General features: G+C 46.6%; 4 non-coding genes across 4 annotated transcripts; all 4 read left to right on the top strand.

Annotated features, from left to right (window-relative positions):
• Nucleotides 1-10833: 10833 nt before the first annotated feature.
• Nucleotides 10834-10916, top strand: trnal-aag (transfer RNA leucine (anticodon AAG)). Its single transcript has one exon. It is a non-coding gene; the product is annotated as a tRNA-Leu (tRNA).
• Nucleotides 10917-12040: 1124 nt separating this feature from the next.
• trnal-aag (transfer RNA leucine (anticodon AAG)) lies at nt 12041-12123 on the top strand. The gene has a single exon. It is a non-coding gene; the product is annotated as a tRNA-Leu (tRNA).
• Nucleotides 12124-12825: 702 nt separating this feature from the next.
• trnaf-aaa (transfer RNA phenylalanine (anticodon AAA)) lies at nt 12826-12908 on the top strand. The gene has a single exon. It is a non-coding gene; the product is annotated as a tRNA-Phe (tRNA).
• Nucleotides 12909-13581: 673 nt separating this feature from the next.
• trnag-ucc (transfer RNA glycine (anticodon UCC)) lies at nt 13582-13653 on the top strand. Its single transcript has one exon. It is a non-coding gene; the product is annotated as a tRNA-Gly (tRNA).
• The last annotated feature ends 5784 nt before the right edge of the window (nt 13654-19437 follow it).

Genomic DNA, 19437 nt, shown 5'->3' with positions numbered 1-19437 from the left:
CAAGAATTGAAATTTCGTCTCCGTAATGGCGCAGAAAGGTTCTGCTTCAGACGGATCGATTTCCACAACCGGGAACACATTTACACAACAGGGAATGATGTGACACAACCAAAGAACAAAGAAATGTACAGCACAGGAACAGGCCCTCCAAGCCCGTGCCGACCATGCTGCCCGACTAAACTACAATCTTCTACACTTCCTGGGTCCGTATCCCTCTATTCCCATCCTAATCATGTATTTGTCAAGATGCCCCTTAAATGTCACTATCGTCCCTGCTTCCACCACCTCCTCCGGTAGCGAGTTCCAGGCACCCACTACCCTCTGCGTAAAACACTTGCCTCGTACATCTACTCTACACCTTGCCCCTCTCACCTTAAACCTAGTAATTGACCCGTCTACCCTGGGGAAAAGCCTCTGACTATCTACTCTGTCTGTGACCCTCATAATTTTATAGACCTCTATCAGGTCTCCCCTCAACCTCCTTCGTTCCAGTGAGAACAAACCGAGTTTATTCAACCGCTCCTCATAGCTAATGCCCTCCATACCAGGCAACATTCTGGTAAATCTCTTCTGCACCCTCTCTAAAGCCTCCACATCCTTCTGGTAGTGTGGCGACCAGAATTGAACACTATACTCCAAGTGTGGCCTAACTAAGGTTCTATACAGCTGCAACATGACTTGCCAATTCTTATACTCAATGCCCCGGCCAATGAAGGCAAGCATGCCATATGCCTTCTTGACTACCTTCTCCACCTGTGTTGCCCCTTTCAATGCCCTGTAGACCTGTACTCCTAGATCTCTTTGACTTTCAATACTCTTGAGGGTTCTACCATTCACTGTATATTCCCTACCTGCATTAGACCTTCCAAAATGAATTACCTCACATTTGTCCGGATTAAACTCCATCTGCCATCTCCCGGCCCAAGTCTCCAAACAATCTAAATCCTGCTGTATCCTCTGACAGTCCTCAACGCTATCCGCAATTCCACCAACCTTTGTGTCGTCTGCAAACTTACTAAACAGACCAGTTACATTTTCCTCCAAATCATTTATATATACTACAAAGAGCAAAGGTCCCAGCACTGATCCCTGTGGAACACCACTGGTCACAGCCCTCCAATTAGTGCAGTGCAGTGCAGATCTGTCACCGGCAGAGTCATTGTTCCACGACAGAGAGAACAGTCACACAGCAGAGTGCTCAGTTACACAGCTGAGAGCTCAGCTACACATCAGAGAGCACGGTTACACAGCAGGATATACATTTACGAACAGGGCCTCTCTGTGTGCAGCAGAAAACACATTTTCCTAAATACCCAATTTCTCCATCTCAGTATCTTGCTGGTTTGCACTGCACCTTTTCTGTGTGTCACTGTGTGTATCCTGATAGTCTCTTTCTGTGTGTCTTTCTCTATCTGTTACAGCAGTGCTGATGTTATGCATTATCTCACGTTTCCCAAACAATAATTGTGATTGATAAATACAGAAAGATTTCCACACTGACATTCAGTACCAATGTCTGATAGAGACTGAATCCCACCCTCACATACAGTACCAGACATTGACTGAGAGGGAAACCGAGAATGGGAGGCAGTGTCATACTGGACTCGGAACTGTAACTTTCTCTCTCCACAGATGTTGCCAGACCAGCCGAGTTATCCAACATTTTATATTTCTCTTTCAGGATTTTATGAAGAATCTCCATAGCGGCATTGCCCTTGTGCTCGACGCTTCTATTTATAAAGATTGGTCCCGGATGTCTATTGTTCTGTTCGCAGCGGAGGCCAACAAACCAGAAAGAACCAAATTGACCCAATGACCCCGATGAGAAAAGCAAGGGACAAAAAAGAGTTTCTTTCGATTTTACTTTAACAACCAAACCAAATTGAACAGGAATTAAGAAGCCCATTGAGTTGATAAAATAAATTTTGCTTGGGAGGTAATGGTAAAATGGTGTCAGCGGCACGCTGACCACCGGCTGGCTCGTTGGTCTAGTGGTATGATTCTCGGTTAGGATCTTCTGCTGCCATAAAATGAGAGAGAGCCCGGATTCTGATTGCGGACTGTGCAAATAACTTTTTAAAATCTGTACGATCGATATGGTGCCATTGACTGAACTCGGGAGTAGTTTGGAGGAAAGGGAGGGAGGGAGCGAGGGTCATGTTTAGAGCTTAACCACTTCTTCACGCCAGTTCTTCGGCTGCCAACAGTACAGTCGAGGTGACCCAGTTGACCTCTTCCAGAATCCTCCTCTGCCGCTTCCACTGGATGAATTTCCTCATGTTTGTCCACTGGAGGGGTTCTTCGGCTACTTGTCTGTGAAAGCAGCACCGGAAGCAGCTGTGGAGACAGATTCCAATCTCCAGGATGCAACTCTCCAATTGGATACTTCACTTTGATCAGATCTTACACTCTCGTTTAGAGAATCATTGAATAGTTATAGATCAGGCGAAATCCATTTTGCCCACCGTGTCCACGTTGGTCGCCGAGAGCTGGCGGTAGTCCCGTGATAAAAACAGAAAATGCTGGAAATACCCAGCAGGCCTGGCAGCATCTGTAGAGAGGGAAACAGAGTATGAGAAGCAGGGTCATACTTGACTCGGAACTGTAACTCTCTTTCTCTCTCCACAGATGTTGCCAGACCAGCCGAGTAATCCAACATTTTCCAATTCTCTTTCAGGATTTTATGAAGAATCTGCATTATGAAGAATGTGCTCGACGCTTCTATTTATAAAGATTGGTCCCGGATGTCTATTGTTCTGTTCGCAGTGGAGGCCAACAAACCAGAAACAACCAAATTGACCCAATGATCCCGATAAGATAAGCAAGGGACTAAAAATAGTTTATTTGGATTTTACTTTAACAACCAAACCAAATCAACAGGAATTAAGAAGCCCATTGAGTTAATAAAATAAGCTTCGGTTGGGAAGTAATGGTAAGATTGTTTCAGCGGGACGTTGATCACCTTTGGTGATTCTCGCTTTAGCGATTCTCTCATAGGCAATTCTGCTGCGATAAAATGCCAGAGGTCCCGGGTTCCAATCCCGGACGAAACCTGCAAAGCACTTTTTAACATCTGTGCGATCGATATGGTGCCATTGACTGAACGCGGGAGCAGTTTTGAGGAAAGGTAGGGAGGGACGTGTTTGGCACTTAACCGCTCCTTGACACCTGTTCTTTGGCTGCCCACAGTACAGTCGAGGTGACTCAGTTGACCTCTTCCAGAATCCTCCTCTGCCGCCTCCACTGAATGAAGTTCCTCCTGTTTGTCCACTGGAGGCGTTCTTCACTGAGTTCTGAATTTGGTGCATTTGCGTGCTATAGTGAGAGTTTCGTGACTGAGGGTGTATAAGGGTTAATTTTTATCCAAAGTCTAGTTTTCTTTTATCTAGTTAATTAACTTAAAAGTTCCTGTTTGGTTGAGAAGGTGAATTTTCAACGAGCTTTAAACAAAGGTTCTACTTGTAGGTACTTGCAGCTGGAGCTTAGTAATTAGCTAATTGGATTAGGCCAGTCTCCAGAGGCTAGATTCACAGTATAAAAGTGATCCAGCTACAGTGCACACTTTGTTTGCTCTGAGTGATGCATTTGGTGCATTTGACTGCTACAGTGAGTGTTTGGTGACTGAGGGAGTTAGGTGAGGAGTTAGTAAGGTGCTCCTTTAATTTCATTTCAGCAAAGAGCGAGAACGGAACCAGGAGTTTATAGAGTGTGCAGCTGACTGGGAGCAGAGTCAGAGGCCGGAAGTCCAGTTGATCCACAGGGCAGCTATATTCTGTAAGGCAAGAAGGGTTGGAGGCTAGGGCAGTTACATGCTCATCCTATAGGATGTGGGTGGTGAGGGATACCACCGGTGTCCACGCTGACTGTACCTGAGGGAAGTGCACCCAACTCCAGCTCCTCAGAGACCGTGTCAGGGAACTGGAGCTGGAGCTGGATGAACTTCGGATCATCCGCGAGGCAGAGGGGGTTATAGAGAATAGTTACAGGGAGGTAAGCACACCCAAGGTACAGGACAAGAGTAGCTGGATTACAGTCAGGGGAAAGAAAACAAACAGGCAGACAGTGCAGGGATCCCTCGTGGCCGTTCCTCTTCAAAACAAGTATACCGTTTTGGATGCTGTTGGGGGTGGGGGGGGGGGGGGATGACCTACCGGGGGAAGGCCTTAGCGGCCAGCTCTCTGGCACTGAGTCTGGGTCTGGGGCTCAGAAGGGAAGGGGGAGAAGAGAAAAGCAATCGTAATAGGAGATTCAATGGTTAAGGGAATAGATAGGAGATTCTGTGGTCGCGAGCGAGACTCCCAGAAGGTATGTTGCCTTCCGGGTGCCTGTGCCAGGGATGTCTCGTATCGTGTCTTCAGGATCCTTAAGGGGGAGAGTGAGCAGCCAGAAGTCGTGGTGCACATTGCTATCAACGAGGTCGGTAGGAAAAAGGGTGTGTAGGTAATAAACGGAGTTAGGCTGGAAGTTAAAAGCCAGAACAGACAGAGTTGTCATCTCTGGTTTGTTGCCGGTGCCACGTGATAGCGAGGCTAGGAATAGGGAGAGAGTGCAGTTAAACACGTGGCTGCAGGAATGGTGTAGCAGGGAGGGCTTCAGGTATTTGGATAATTGGAGTGCGTTCTGGGGGAGGTGGGACCTGTACAAGCAGGATGTATTGGATCTGACCCAGAGGGGAACCAATATCCTGGGAGGGAGGTTTTCTAGTAATCTTCGGGAGGGTATAAACTAATTTGGCTGGGGAATGGGAACCGAATTTGTAGTCCAGCAACTAAGGTAGCCGATATTCAGGACGCCAAAGCGTGTAATGAGGCAGTGGGGAAGGGAACACTGACAAAGGAGAGTACCTGCAGGCACGGAGATGGGTTGAAGTGTGTATACCTCAACGCAAGAAGCATCAGGAATAAGGTGGGTGAACTTAAGGCATGGATCGGTACTTGGGACTACGGTGTGGTGGCCATCACAGAAACTTGGATAGAAGAGGGGCAGAAATGGTTGTTGGAGGTCTCTGGTTATAGATGTTTGAATACGATTAGGGAGGGTGTTAAAAGAGGTGGGGGGTGGCATTGCTAATTAGAGATAGTATACAGCTGCAGAAAGGCAGTTCGAGAAGGATCTGCCTACTGAGGTAGTATGGGTTGAAGTCAGAAATAGGAAAGGAGCGGTCACCTTGTTGGGAGTTTTCTGTGGGCCCAAATATTAGCAGAGATGTGGAGGAACAGATTGGGAAACAGATTTTGGAAAGGTGCAGAAATCACAGGGTAGTAGTCATGGGTGACTTCAACTTCCCAAACATTGAGTGGAAACTCTTTACAAAGAACTAAGAACAAAGAAAATTACAGCACAGGAACAGGCCCTGCGGCCCTCCCAGCCTGCGCCGATCCAGAGCCTTCATCAAAACCTGTCGCCTATTTTCCAAGGATCTACTTCCCTCTGTTCCCCGCCCGTTCATGTATCTGTCTAGATGCATCTTAAATGACGCCATCGTGCCCGCCTCTACCAGCTCCGCTGGCAAAGCGTTCCAAACACCCACCACCCTCTGCGTAAAATACTTTCCACGCACACCTCCCTTAAACTTTCCCCCTCTCACCTTGAAATCGTGACCCCTTGTAATTGACACCCCCACTCTTGGAAAAAGCTTGTTGCTATCCACCCTGTATATACCTCTCATAATTTTGTAGACCTCAATCAGGTCCCCCTTCAACCTCCGTCTTTCCAACGAAAACAATCCTAATCTACTCAGCCTTTCTTCATAGCTAGCACCCTCCATACCAGGCAACATCCTGGTGAACCTCTTCTGCACCCTCTCTAAATCATCCACATCCTTCTGGTAATGTGGCGACCTGAACTGCACGCAGTATTCCAACTGTGGCCTAACCAAAGTTCTGGACAACTGTAACTTGACCTGCCGAATCTTGTACTCAATACCCCGTCCGATGAAGGCAAGCATGCTGTATGCTTTTTTGACCACTCTATCGACCTGCGTTGCCACCTTCAGGGTACAATGGACCTGAACTCCCAGATTTGTCTCTACATCAATTTTCCCCAGGACTCTTCCATTGACCGTAAAATCCGCTCTTGAAATGGATCTTCCAAAATGCATCACCTCGCATTTGCCTGGATTGAACTCCATCTGCCATTTCTCTGCCCAACTCTCCAATCTATTTATATTTTCCTGTATTCTCTGACAGTCCTCCACGGTATCTGCAACTCCACCAATCTTAATATCATCTGCAAACTTGCTAATCAAACCACCTATTCCTTCGTCCAGATCATTTATGTATATCACAAACAACAGTGCTCCGAGTACGGATCCCTGTGGAACACCACTAGTCACCTTTCTCCGTTTTGAGACACTCCCTTCCACCACTACTCTCTGGCTCCTGTTGCCCAGCCAGTTCTTTATCCATCTAGCTAGTACACCCTGAACCCCATACGACTTCACTTTTTCCATCAACCTGCCATGGGAAACTTTATCAAACGCCTTACTGAAGTCCATGGATATGACATCTACAGCCCTTCCCTCATCAATTAACGTTGTCACTTCCTCAAAGAATTCTATTAGGTTTGTAAGTTATGATCTTCCCTGCACAAAACCATGCTGCCTATCACTGATAAGTCTATTTTCTTCCAAATGTGAATAGATTTAATCACGCAGTATCTTCTCCAACAGTTTGCCTACCACTGACGTCAAGCTCACAAGTCTATAATTCCCACGATTATCTCTGCTACCCTGCTTAAACAAAAGGACAACATTAGCAATTCTCCAGTCCTCCGGGACCTCACCAGTGCTCAAGGATGCTGCAAAGATATCTGTTAAGGCCCAAGCTATTTCTTCCCTCGCTTCCCTCAGTAACCTGGGATAGATCCCATCCGGACCTGGGGACTTGTCCACCTTAATACCTTTCAGAATACCCAAAACTTCGCCCTTCCTTATGCCGACTTGACCTAGAGTATTTAAACATCCACCCTTAGCCTCAACATCCGTCATGTCTCTCTCCTTGGTGAATACTGATGCAAAGTACTCATTAAGAATCTCACCCATTTCCTCTGACTCCACGCATAAATTCCTTCCTTTGTCTTTGAGTGGGCCAATCCTTTCTCTAGTTACCCTCTTGCTCCTTTCTACGAATAAAAGGCTTTGGGATTTTCCTTAACCCTGTTAGCCAAAGATATGTCATGACCCCTTTTAGAACTCTTTATTGCGCGTTTGAGATGTGTCCTACTTTCCCGATATTCCTCCAAAGCTTCATCAGATTTATGTCGCCTAGATCTTATGTATGCTTCCTTTTTCATCTTCGCAAGTCTCACAATTCCACCCGTCATCCATGGTTCCCTAATCTTGCCATTTCTATCCCTCAATTTCACAGGGACATGTCTGTCCTGCACTCGAATCAACCTTTCCTTAAAAGACTCCCACATTTCAAATGTGGATTTACCCTTAAAGAGCTGCTCCCAATCCACATTCCCTAGTTCCTTCCGAATTTTGTTACACTTGGCCTTTCCCCAATTTAGCACTCTTTCTTTAGGACCACTCTCGTCTTTGTCCATGAGTAATCAAATAGTTTGGATGGGGTGGTGTTTGTGCAGTGTGTCCAGGAAGCTTTTCCAACACACTATGTAGATTGTCCGACCAGTGGGGAGGCCATATTGGATTTGGTACTTGGTAATGTACCAAGGCAAGTGATAGATTTGTTGGTGGGGGAGCATTTTGGAGATAGTGACAACAATTCTGTGACTTTCACTTTAGTAATGCAGAGGGATAGGTGCGTGCAACAGGGCAAGGTTTACAGTTGGGGGAAGGGTAAATACGATGTTGTCAGGCAAGCATTGAAGTGCATAAGTTGGGAACATAGGCTGGCAGGGAAGGACACAAGTGAAATGTGAAACTTGTTCAGGTACTACGTGTCCTTGATATGTATGTCCCTGTCAGGCAGGGAAGAGATGTTCGAGTGAGGGAACCATGGTTGGCAAGAGAGGTTTAATGTCTTGTTAAGAGGAAGAAGGAGACATCTGGAAGGCTGAAAGGCTGAGGAAACAAGTCAGGGCACTGGAGGGATACAAGATAACCATGAGGGAACTGAAGAAAGGGATTCGGAGAGCTAAGAGAGGGCATGAAAAATCTTTGGCGCATAGGATCCAGGAAAATCCCAAGGCCTTTTACACATATGTGAGAAATATGAGAATGACTAGAGCGAGGGTAGGTCCGATCAAGGACAGTAGCGGGAGATTGTGTATTGAGTCTGAAGAGATAGGAGAGGCCTTGAACGAGTACTTTTCTTCAGTATTTACAAATGAGAGGGGCCATATTGTTGGAGAGGATAGTGTGAAACAGTAAGCTCGAGGAAATACTTGTTGGGAAGGAAGATGTGTTGGGCATTTTGTAAAAGTTGAGGATAGACAAGTCCTCCGGGCCTGACGGAATATTTACAAGAATTCTATGGGAAGCAAGAGATGAAATTTCAGAGCCGTCGGCAATGATCTTTTCGTCCTTACTGTCAGCAGGGGTGGTACCAGGGGATTGGGGAGTGGCGAATGTCGTTCCCCTGTTCAAAAAAGGGAATAGGGATAAACCTGGAAATTACAGTCCAGTTAGTCTTACTTCGGTGGTAGGCAAAGTAGGGGACTCGGTTTCTATTGTGATTCATTGCTCTATAAAGATTTATTTCCTTATTGGCCCCCTGCGAGATATTACTGGATATCGTTGTATATCTATATTGCCCCTCTGTGGGGTACTACTGGATAACGTTTCCGATCCAGCTTTGACTAAGGGTCACCTGCGCTCGAAAAGTTAGCTCTTTTCCCTCCCTACAGATGCTGCCAGGCCTGCTGAGACTTTAAAGCATTTTCTCCGTGGTTCTCTCTGTGTGAGCTTTACAATGTCGTAATGTGTCATGCTGTATACTTCATTCTTGGGACTAATGTCGGGAATAGCCTGCAAGAAATTTCAGATCGGTATTTGCTGCAAAGCAAACAGGAACGTGCGTTATGTTTACTTTTGGTATGAGGGAGAAGGTAAATAGCAGCCTCGATTCCTCCTCCTCAGGGTAATGGCCCAGCACGGTTTCCCTACCGCACTCTGCTCCTTAAACCAGGAGGTACGTCATTACTGCCCTGCGGCAGCCACACAACTATTCACTTCTTCATTTTTTCTTTAAACAAGAATACACGTTTGAGCACACTAATTCTGGTCAGCACAGTTCAGATAATTTAGTTTCGTGCTGAATGGTTGTTCTGTGAAGGTGATGTGATTTCTTCTGTGACGTTGTTCTGATGGGAAAGTGGGGAGTGACTGCAATCACCTTCATAGAATGACGTTCGGGGCGGCAGATTCACCGCTCTGGGAACATTGATCACGCTGTTACTGATCTCTTCAAACTTTGTCTTAAGTCCGACCCCGCAAAAACTCAATCACGAGCAGAGTGGCGCAGAGGCAGCGTGCTGGGCTCATAACCCCGAGGTCCCTGGATCGAAATCAGTCTTTGCTATTTATTTTCTAATTCACACCAAAAGCAAACAAGTCGCTATTTGTCAGCAACACAACTGCCTTTTTCTTCATTAGTATCAACGTTTTGCTTTCAGTCTGATCCGCTCCTTGACACCTGTTCTTCCGCGACCCACAGTGCAGTCGAGGTGATTAAGTTGACTTCTCCCAGAACACTCTTCTCCCTCTACTGGATGAACGTTCACCTGTTTGGACACTGGAGGATTTCTCTCGAATACTTTTTTTGGAAGCAGCACCAGAAGCAGCTGTGGAGAGAGATTCCAGTCGTCAGGATGCAACTCTACAGTTGGATACTTCACGTCGTTCCGATCATAGACTCTCAGGTCCTTCGTGTGAGGAACGGATAGAGCCGGAATTCGCTCCTTGTTGATCGAAGCAACTGATCAATGCAGCAATGAGAAGCTGCTTAACCCCCAGCGGCTTGGAGAAGGATGGCACTCAGATACAGGACTCTGGCTGGGGTTCAAAAGGAGGAAACGCATGTCTTGTTTGAAATGAAACGACGATGAAGATTAAATTTAAGTCGATTTGTGCACGCAGATTTGTTTTGACGACGATGCATCAGGATGGCCAGGCGGTCTCAGATGCTGCGTTCAGCTCGCAGTCGCTTTTGGAGACGTGGGTTAGAATTCCACTCCTGACATTGACTTTTCCTCTTTGAGATTTAATTTCTCCAGCAAGATTTTCAACGTCAGGAATATCATCGGAAAAGCGTTGGCCTGAGGTCATGGGATTCCTGCTTAAATACGCACAGCAAGACCCCACAGTCAGAAGCCCAGTTCATGACTGGATGATCTGCTCAGTGACTCTGGTTGAGGAATTAATACTGATCCCAGGACTCCGGGTAAATTTCCACTTCCATTGTTGTAAATAGTCTGGCTGGTTGGATTGTCCGACGTGAATCAGTTGGCTTCTTCCAGAAAGTTATTCTGCCGCCTTTACAGCATGAACATCCTCGTGTTTGGACACTGGAGGCGTTATTCGGCTACTTGTCTGTGAAAGCAGAACCAGATGCAGCTGTGCAGAGAGATTCCAGTCACCAAGATGCAACTGTCTCATTGGATCCTTCCCGCCACTCAGATCTTAGACTCTTAATACCTTCGTGGAAGGAACAGTTAGACGGCAGTACGGACTTTGTTGATTGGAGCAAACTGATCAATGCAGAAATGAGAGCTCCTTAGCACACAGCGTGTTGGAGAACGATCGCACTCAGATGCAAGAGTCTGGCTGGCGTTCAAAAATAGTAAAACCACATCTAGTTTGAAATGAAATGAAGATGAAAATTACATTTAAATCGATTTGCGCATGGAGCATGTCTTTCCCTACAGTGCGTCAGGATGGCCGAGCGGTCGAGGGCGCTGCGTTAAGGTCGCAGTTTCTTCTGGAGGCATGGGTTCGAATCCCACTTCTGACATTCCTTTTCCTCCACGTGGTTACGTTTCTCCAGCAAAATTTGCAACACCAGGAAGATCCAATACCTCCCATTCAATGGGGAGGCGGTGGCCTCCTGGAATGAGATTCCTGCTGATATTCGCACAGCAAGACCCCACAGGCAGAAGCCCAGTTCATAACTGGATAATCTGCACAGTGACTCTATTTGAGGAATTAATAATGATCCCAGGACTCCGGGTAAATGTCTCGTCTCTAGTTGTAAATAGTCTGGCTGGTTGGATTGTCGAGGTGTCTCAGTGGACATCTCCCAGAAAACTCTTCTGCCGCCTTTACTGGATGAACGTCCTCCTGTTTGGACACTGAAGGGTTTTCTGGCTACTTGTTTGTGAAAGCAGCACCAGAAGCAGCTGCGGAGAGAGATTCCAGTCGCAAGGATGCAACTGTATAATTGGATCCTTCACGCCGCTCAGATCTTAGACTCTCAATACCTTCGTGTGAGGAACAGGTCGGCGGGAGTTCGGTCTTTGTTGATTGCAGCAAACTGATCAATGCAACAATGCGAAGCTCCTTAACCCCCAGCGGCTTGGAGACGGACGGCACTCAGATACAGGACTCTGGCTGGTGTTCAAAAATAGGAAAAGCACAACTGATTAGAAATGAAATGACAATGAAGATAGAATTTAAAGTCCTTCAGTGAGCGATGGTGGTATAATGGTGAGCATAGCTGCCTTCCAAGCAGTTGACCTGGGTACGATTCACGGCCATCGCAGAAAAAACTTATTTCGAAATTTTGGGCAGCAAGGTAGCACAGTTGTTTCACAGCTCCAGGGTTCCAGGTTCGATTCCCGGCTTGGGTCACTGTCTGTGCGGAATCTGCACGTTCTCCCCATGTCTGCGTGAATTTCACCCCGGGTGCTCCGGTTTCCTCCCACAGCATAAAGACGAGCTGGCTAGGGGAATTGATCATGCGTAATTGCCCTGAGTGTCCAAAAAGTTAGGAAGGATTATTGGGTTGCGGGGTGAGGGTGATAGGATGGAATTGAGGTCTTAAGTGGATCGGTGCAGACTCGATGGGCTGAATGGACTCCTTCTCCACTGCATGTTCTATGTCTATTTGTGCACGGAGCAAAACATTTTCTGCAGCTCGTCAGGATGGCCGAGCGGTCGAAGGCGCTGCGTTAAGGCCGCAGTCTCCTCTGGAGCCGTGGGTTAGAATCCTACTTCTGACATTGCCTTTTTTTCCTCGAGGTTACATTTCTCCAAAAATTGTTCAACCCCAGGAAGATCTAATACCTCCCATTCAATGGGGAAGCGGTGGCCTCGGGACGCGAGATTCGTACTTAAATTGGCACAGCAAGACCCCACAGTCAGAAGCCCAGTTCATGACTGGATGATCTGCTCAGTGACACTGGTTGAGGAATTAATACTGATCCCAGGACTCCGGGTAAATTTCCACTTCCATTGTTGTAAATAGTCTCGCTGGTTGGATTCTCGGACGTGAATCAGTTGGCTTCTTCCAGAAAGTTCTTCTGCCGCCTTTACAGCATGAACATCCTCGTGTTTGGACACTGGAGGCGTTATTCGGCTACTTGTCTGTGAAAGCAGCACCAAATGCAGCTGTGCAGAGAGATTCCAGTCGCCAGGATGCAACTGTCTCATTGGATCCTTCCAACCACTCAGATCTTCGACTCTTAATACCTTCGTGTAAGGAACAGTTAGACGGCAGTACGGACTTTGTTGATTGGAGCAAACTGATCAATGCAGAAATGAGAGCTCCTTAACACACAGCGTGTTGGAGAACGATCGCACTCAGATGCAAGAGTCTGGCTGGTGTTCAAAAATAGTAAAACCACATCTAGTTTGAAATGAAATGAAGATGAAAATTAAATTTAAATCGATTTGCGCATGGAGCATATCTTTGGCCACAGTGCGTCAGGATGGCCGAGCGGTCGAGGGCGCTGCGTTAAAGTCGCAGTTTTCTCTGGAGGCGTGGGTTCGAATCCCACTTCTGACATTCCCTTTTCCTCCACGTGGTTACGTTTCTCCAGCAAAATTTGCACCAGGAAGATCCAATACCTCCCATTCAATGGGGAAGCGGTGGCCTCCTGGAATGAGATTCCTGCTGATATTCGCAAAGCAAGACCCCACAGGCAGAAGCCCAGTTCATAACTGGATAATCTGCTCAGTGACTCTATTTGAGGAATTAATAATGATCCCAGGTTTCCGGGCAAATGTCTCGTCTCTTGTTGTAAATAGTCTGGCTTGTTGGATTGTCGAGGTGTCTCAGTCGACATCTCCCAGAAAACTCTTCTGCCGCATTTACTGGATGAACGTCCTCCTGTTTGGACACTGAAGGGTTTTCTGGCTACTTGTTTGTGAAAGCTGTGCCAGAAGCAGCTGTGGAGAGAGATTCCAGTCGCAAGGATGCAACTGTATAATTGGATCCTTCACGCCGCTCAGATCTTAGACTCTCAATACCTTCGTGTGAGGAACAGGTCGGCGGGAGTTCGGTCTTTGTTGATTGCAGCAAACTGATCAATGCAACAATGCGAAGCTCCTTAACCCCCAGCGGCTTGGAGAAGGACGGCACTCAGATACAGGACTCTGGCTGGTGTTCAAAAATAGGAAAAGCACAACTGATTAGAAATGAAATGACAATGAAGATAGAATTTAATCTTCTTCAGTGAGCGATGGTGGTATAGTGGTGAGCATAGCTGCGTTCCAAGCAGTTGACCTGGGTTCGATTCCCGGCCATCGCAGAAAAAGCTTATTTCGAAATTTTGGGCAGCAAGGTAGCACCGTGGTTAGCACAGTTGTTTCACAGATCCAGGGTTCCAGGTTCGATTCCCTGCTTGGGTCACTGTCTGTGCGGCGTCTGCACGTTCTTCCCATGTCTGCGTGAATTTCACCCCGGGTGCTCCGGATTCCTCCCACAGCATAAAGACGAGCTGGCTAGGGGAAATGGTCATGCGTAATTGCCCTTAGTGTCCAAAAAGGTAGGAAGGATTATTGGGTTGCGGGGTGAGGGTGATAGGATGGAATTGAGGTCTTAAGTGGATCGGTGCAGACTCGATGGGCCGAATGGTCTCCTTCTGCACTGTATGTTCTCTGTCTATTTGTGCACGGAGCAAAACATTTACTGCAGCTCGTCAGGCTGGCCGAGCGGTCGAAAGCGCTGCGTTAAGGCCGCAGTCTCCTCTGGAGGCGTGGGTTAGAATCCTACTTCTGACATTGCCTTTTTTTCCACGAGGTTACATTTCTCCAAAAATTGTTCAACCCCAGGAAGATCTAATACCTCCCATTCAATGGGGAAGCGGTGGCCTCGGGACGCGAGATTCGTACTTAAATTGGCACAGCAAGACCCCACAGTCAGAAGCCCAGTTCATGACTGGATGATCTGCTCAGTGACTCTGGTTGAGGAATTAATACTGATCCCAGGACTCCGGGTAAATTTCCACTTCCCTTGTTGTAAATAGTCTGGCTGGTTGGATTGTCGGACGTGAATCAGTTGGCTTCTTCCAGAAAGTTATTCTGCCGCGTTTACAGCATGAACATCCTCGTGTTTGGACACTGGAGGCGTTGTTCGGCTACTTTTCTGTGAAAGCAGCACCAGATGCAGCTGTGCAGAGAGATTTCAGTCGCCAGGATGCAACTGTCTCATTGGATCCTTCAAGCCACTCAGATCTTAGACTCTTAATACCTTCGTGGAAGGAACAGTTAGTCGGCAGTACGGACTTTGTTGATTGGAGCAAACTAATCAATGCAGAAATGAGAGCTCCTTAACACACAGCGTGTTGGCGAACGATCGCAGTCAGCTGCAAGAGTCTGGCTGGCGTTCAGAAATAGTAAAACCACATCTCGTTTGAAATTAAATGAAGATGAAAATTGAATTTAAATCGATTCGCCGATGGAGCATATCTTTGGTTACAGCGCGTCAGGATGGCCGACCGGTCGAAGGCGCTGCGTTAAGGTTGAAATTTCCTCTGGAGGCGTGGGTTCGAATCCTACTTCTGACATTAACTTTTCCTCCTCGTGGTTACGTTTCTCCAGCAAAATGTGCAACCCCACGAAGATCCAATACCTCCCATTCAATGGGGAAGCGGTGGCCTCCGGGAATGAGATTCCTGCTTACATTCGCACAGCAAGACCTCACAGGCAGAAGCCCAGTTCATAACTGGATAATATAAGAACTAGGAGAAGGAGTAGTCCATCTGGCCCCTCGAGCCTGCTCCACCATTCAATGAGATCATGGCTGATCTTTTGTGGACCCAGCTCCACTTTCCGGCCCGAACACCATAACCCTTAATCCCTTTATTCTTCAAAAAACTATCTATCCTTATCTTAAAAACATTTAATGAAGGAGCCTCTACTGCTTCACTGGGCAAGGAATTCCATAGATTCACAACCCTTTGGGTGAAGAAGTTCCTTCTAAACTCAGTCCTAAATCTACTTCCCCTTATTTTGAGGCTATGCCCCCTAGTTCTGTTTTCACCTGCCAGTGGAAACAACCTGCCCGCATCTATCCTATCTATTCCCTTCATAATCTCATATGTTTCTATAAGATCCCCCCGCATCCTTCTAAATTCCAATGAGTACAGTCCCAGTCTACTCAACCTCTCCTCGTAATCCAACCCCTTCAGCTCTGGGATTAACCTAGTGACTCTCCTCTGCACACCCTCCAGTGCCAGTACGTCCTTTCTCAAGTAAGGAGACCAAAACTGAACACAATACTCTAGGTGTGGCCTCACTAACACCGTATACAATTGCAGCAGAACCTCCCCAGTCTTAAACTCCATCCCTCTAGCAACGAAGGACAAAATTCCATTTGCTTTCTTAATCACCTGTTGCACCTGAAAACCAACTTTTTGAGACTCATGCACTAGAACACCCAGGTCTCTCTGAACAGCAGCATGTTTTAATATTTTATCATTTAAATAATAATCTCTTTTGCTGTTATTCCTACCAAAATGGATAACCTCACATTTGTCAACATTGTATTCCATCTGCCAGACCCTAGCCCATTCACTTAGCCTATCTAAATCCCTCTGCAGACTTCCAATATCCTCTGCACTTTTTGCTTTACCACTTATCTTAGTGTCGTATGCAAACTTGGACACATTGCCCTTGGTCCCCAACTCCAAATCATCTATGTAAATTGTGAACAGTTGTGGGCCCAACACTGATCACTGAGGGACACCACTAGCCACTGATTGCCAACCAGAGAAACACCCATTAATCCCCACTCTTTGGTTTCTAGCAATTAACCAATCCCCTATCCATGCTACTACTTTCCCCTTAATGCCATGCATCTTTATCTGATGCAACAACCTTTTGTGTGGCACCTTGTCAAAGGCTTTCTGGAAATCCAGATATACCAGATATACCACATCCATTGGCTCCCCGTTATCTACCGCACTGTTAATGTCCTCAAAATATTCCACTAAATTAGTTAGGCACGACCTGCCCTTTATGAACCCATGCTGCGTCTGTCCAGTGGGACAATTTCCATCCAGATGCCTCGCTATTTCTTCCTTGATGATAGATTACAGCAACTTCCCTACTACCGAAGTTAAGCTCACTGGCCTATAATTACCCGCTTTCTGCCTACCTCCTTTTTTAAACAGTGGTGTCACGTTTGCTAATTTCCAATCCGCCGGGACCGCCCCAGATAATTTTGGTAAATTATCACTGGTGCATTTGCAATTTCCCTAGCCATCCCTTTTAGCACTCTGGGATGCATTCCATCAGGTCCAGGAGACTTGTCTACCTTTAGCCCCATGAGCTTGCCCATCACTACCTCCTTGGTGATAACAATCCTCTCAAGGTCCTCACCTGTCATAGCCTCATTTCCATCAGTCACTGGCATGTTATTTGTCTCTTCCACTGTGAAGACCGACCCAAAAAACCTGTTCAGTTCCTCAGCCAATTCCTCATCTCCCATTACTAAATCTCCCTTCTCATCCTCTAAAGGACCAATATTTACCTTAGCCACTCTTTTTTGTTTTCTGTATTTGTAGAAACTTTTACTATCTGTTTTTATATTCTGAGCAAGTTTACTCTCATAATCTATCTTACTCTTCTTTATAGCTTTTTTAGTAGCTTTCTGTTGCCCCCTAAAGATTTCCCAGTCCTCTAGTCTCCCACTGATCTTTGCTACTTTGTATGTTTTATCCTTCAATTTGATACTCGCCCTTATTTCCTTAGATATCCACGGTCGATTTTCCCTCTTTTTACCGCCCTTCCTTTTTGTTGGTATCTACCTTTGCTGAGCACTGTGAAAAATCACTTGGAAGGTTCTCCACTGTTTCTCAACTGTTTCACTTTCAAGTATTTGCTCCCAGTCTACCTTAGCTAGTTCTTCTCTCATCCCATTGTAATCTCCTTTGTTTAAGCGCAAAACACGAGTGCTTGATTTTACCTTCTCACCCTCCATCTGTATTTTAAATTCCACCATATTGTGATCGCTCCTTCCGAGAGGTTCCCTAACTATGAGATCCTGAAGCAATCCTGTCTCATTACACAGGACCAGATCTAGGACCGCTTGTTCCCTCGTAGGTTCCATTACATACTGTTCTGGGAAACTATCACGGATACATTCTATAAACTCCTCCTCAAGGCTGCCTTGACTGACCTGGTTAAACCAATCAACATGTAGATTAAAATCCCCCATGATAACTGCTGTACCATTTCTACATGCATCTGTTATTTCATTGTGTATTGCCTGCCCCACCATAATGTTACTCTTTGGTGGCCTATAGATTACTCCTATCAGTGACTTTTTCGCCTTACTATTCCTGATTTCCACCCAAATGGATTCAACCTTATCCTCCATAGCACCGATGTCATCCCTTACTGTTGCCCGGATGTCATGCTTAAATAACAGAGCTACACCACCTCCCGTACCATCCACTCTGTCCTTCCGAAAGGTTTGATACCCTCGGATATTTAACTCCCAGTCGTGACCATCCTTTAACCATGTTTCAGTAATGGCCACTAAATCATAGTCATTCACGACGATTTGCGCCATCAACTCATTTACCTTATTCTGAATACTACGAGCATTCAGGTAAAGTACACTTATGTTGGCTTTTTTACCTCTGTTCTGAATCTTAACACCTCGATCAGTAACCTCTCCTAAGTTATATTTCCTCTTAACCTTTCTCCTAATTTTCCTGGTCGTCGAACCCATATCTTCCTGTAACAACCTGCCGCGTCGCTTAACATTAATGTTTTTACTTCCCGTTTTATTTCTTTTAGTATTCGTGGTCCTATTCACTGAGCTCCCCTCAGTCACTGTACCTTGTACGGTCGCCCTTTTTGATTTTTGACTTTGGCTTCTCTGCCTTACACTTTCCCCGTTACTGCCTTTTATTTCTGTCCCTGTTTTACTACCTTCCAACTTCCTGCATCGGTTCCCAGCCCCCTGCCACATTAGTTTAAACTCTCCCCAACAGCTCTCGCAAACACCCCCCCTAGGGCATCGGTTCCAGTCCTGCCCAGGTGCAGACCGTCCGGTTTGTACTGGTCCCACCTCCCCCAGAACCGGTTCCAATGTCCCAGGAATTTGAATCCCTCCCTCTTGCACCATCTCTCGAGCCACGTATTCATCCTCTCTATCCTGACACTCCTACTCTGACTAGCTCATGGCACTGGTAGCAATCCTGAGATTACTACCTTTGAGGTCCCACTTTTTAGTTTTCCCCCTAGCTCCCTAAATTCAGCTTGTAGGACCTTGTCCCGTTTTTTACCTATATCGTTGGTGCATATGTGCACCACGACAGCTTGCTGTTCACCCTCCACCCCCCCCCCCCCCCAGAATGTCCTGCAGCCGCTCCGAGACATCCTTGACCCTTGCACCAGGGAGGCAACATACCATCCTGGAGTCTCGATTGCGTCCGCAGAACCGCCTGTCTATTCCCCTTACAATTGAGTCCCCTATCACTATAGCCCTGCCATTCTTCTTCCTGTCCAGCTGCGCAGCAGAGCCAGCCACGGTGCCATGAACCTGGCTGCTGCTGTCTTCCCCTGGTGAGCCATCTCCCTCAACAGTATCCAATGGGGTATATCTGTTTTGCAGGGAGATGACCGCAGAGGACACCTGCACTGCCTTCCTACTCTTGCTCTGTCTTTAGGTCACCCATTTACTATCTCCCTCAGTACCTTCCACCTGCTACTTGTTTCTAGCTTGAAATTAAATGACGACGAAGATAGAATTTTAATCGATTTGTGCACGCAGCATATCTTTTGCGACAGCGCGTCAGGATGGTCGAGCGTTCGAAGGCACTGCGTTAAGGTCACAGTCTCCTCTGGAGGCATGGGTCCGAATCCCACTGCTGATATTAACTTTTCCTCCACGAGGTTACATTTCTCCAGCAAAATGTTCACCCCAGGAAGATCCAATGCCTCCCATTCACCGGGGAAGAGGCGGCCTCAGGACGTGAGAATCCTGCTTAAATTGGCACAGCAAAACCCAACAGGAAAAGATCAGTTACTGACTGGATAATCAGATCTGTGACTCTGGCACTCAGATACAGGGTTCAAAA

The sequence above is a fragment of the Scyliorhinus torazame genome, chromosome 24 (assembly GCF_047496885.1).
Source record: "Scyliorhinus torazame isolate Kashiwa2021f chromosome 24, sScyTor2.1, whole genome shotgun sequence".
NCBI lineage: Eukaryota > Metazoa > Chordata > Chondrichthyes > Carcharhiniformes > Scyliorhinidae > Scyliorhinus > Scyliorhinus torazame.
This window is presented reverse-complemented; position numbering and strand designations above follow the sequence as displayed.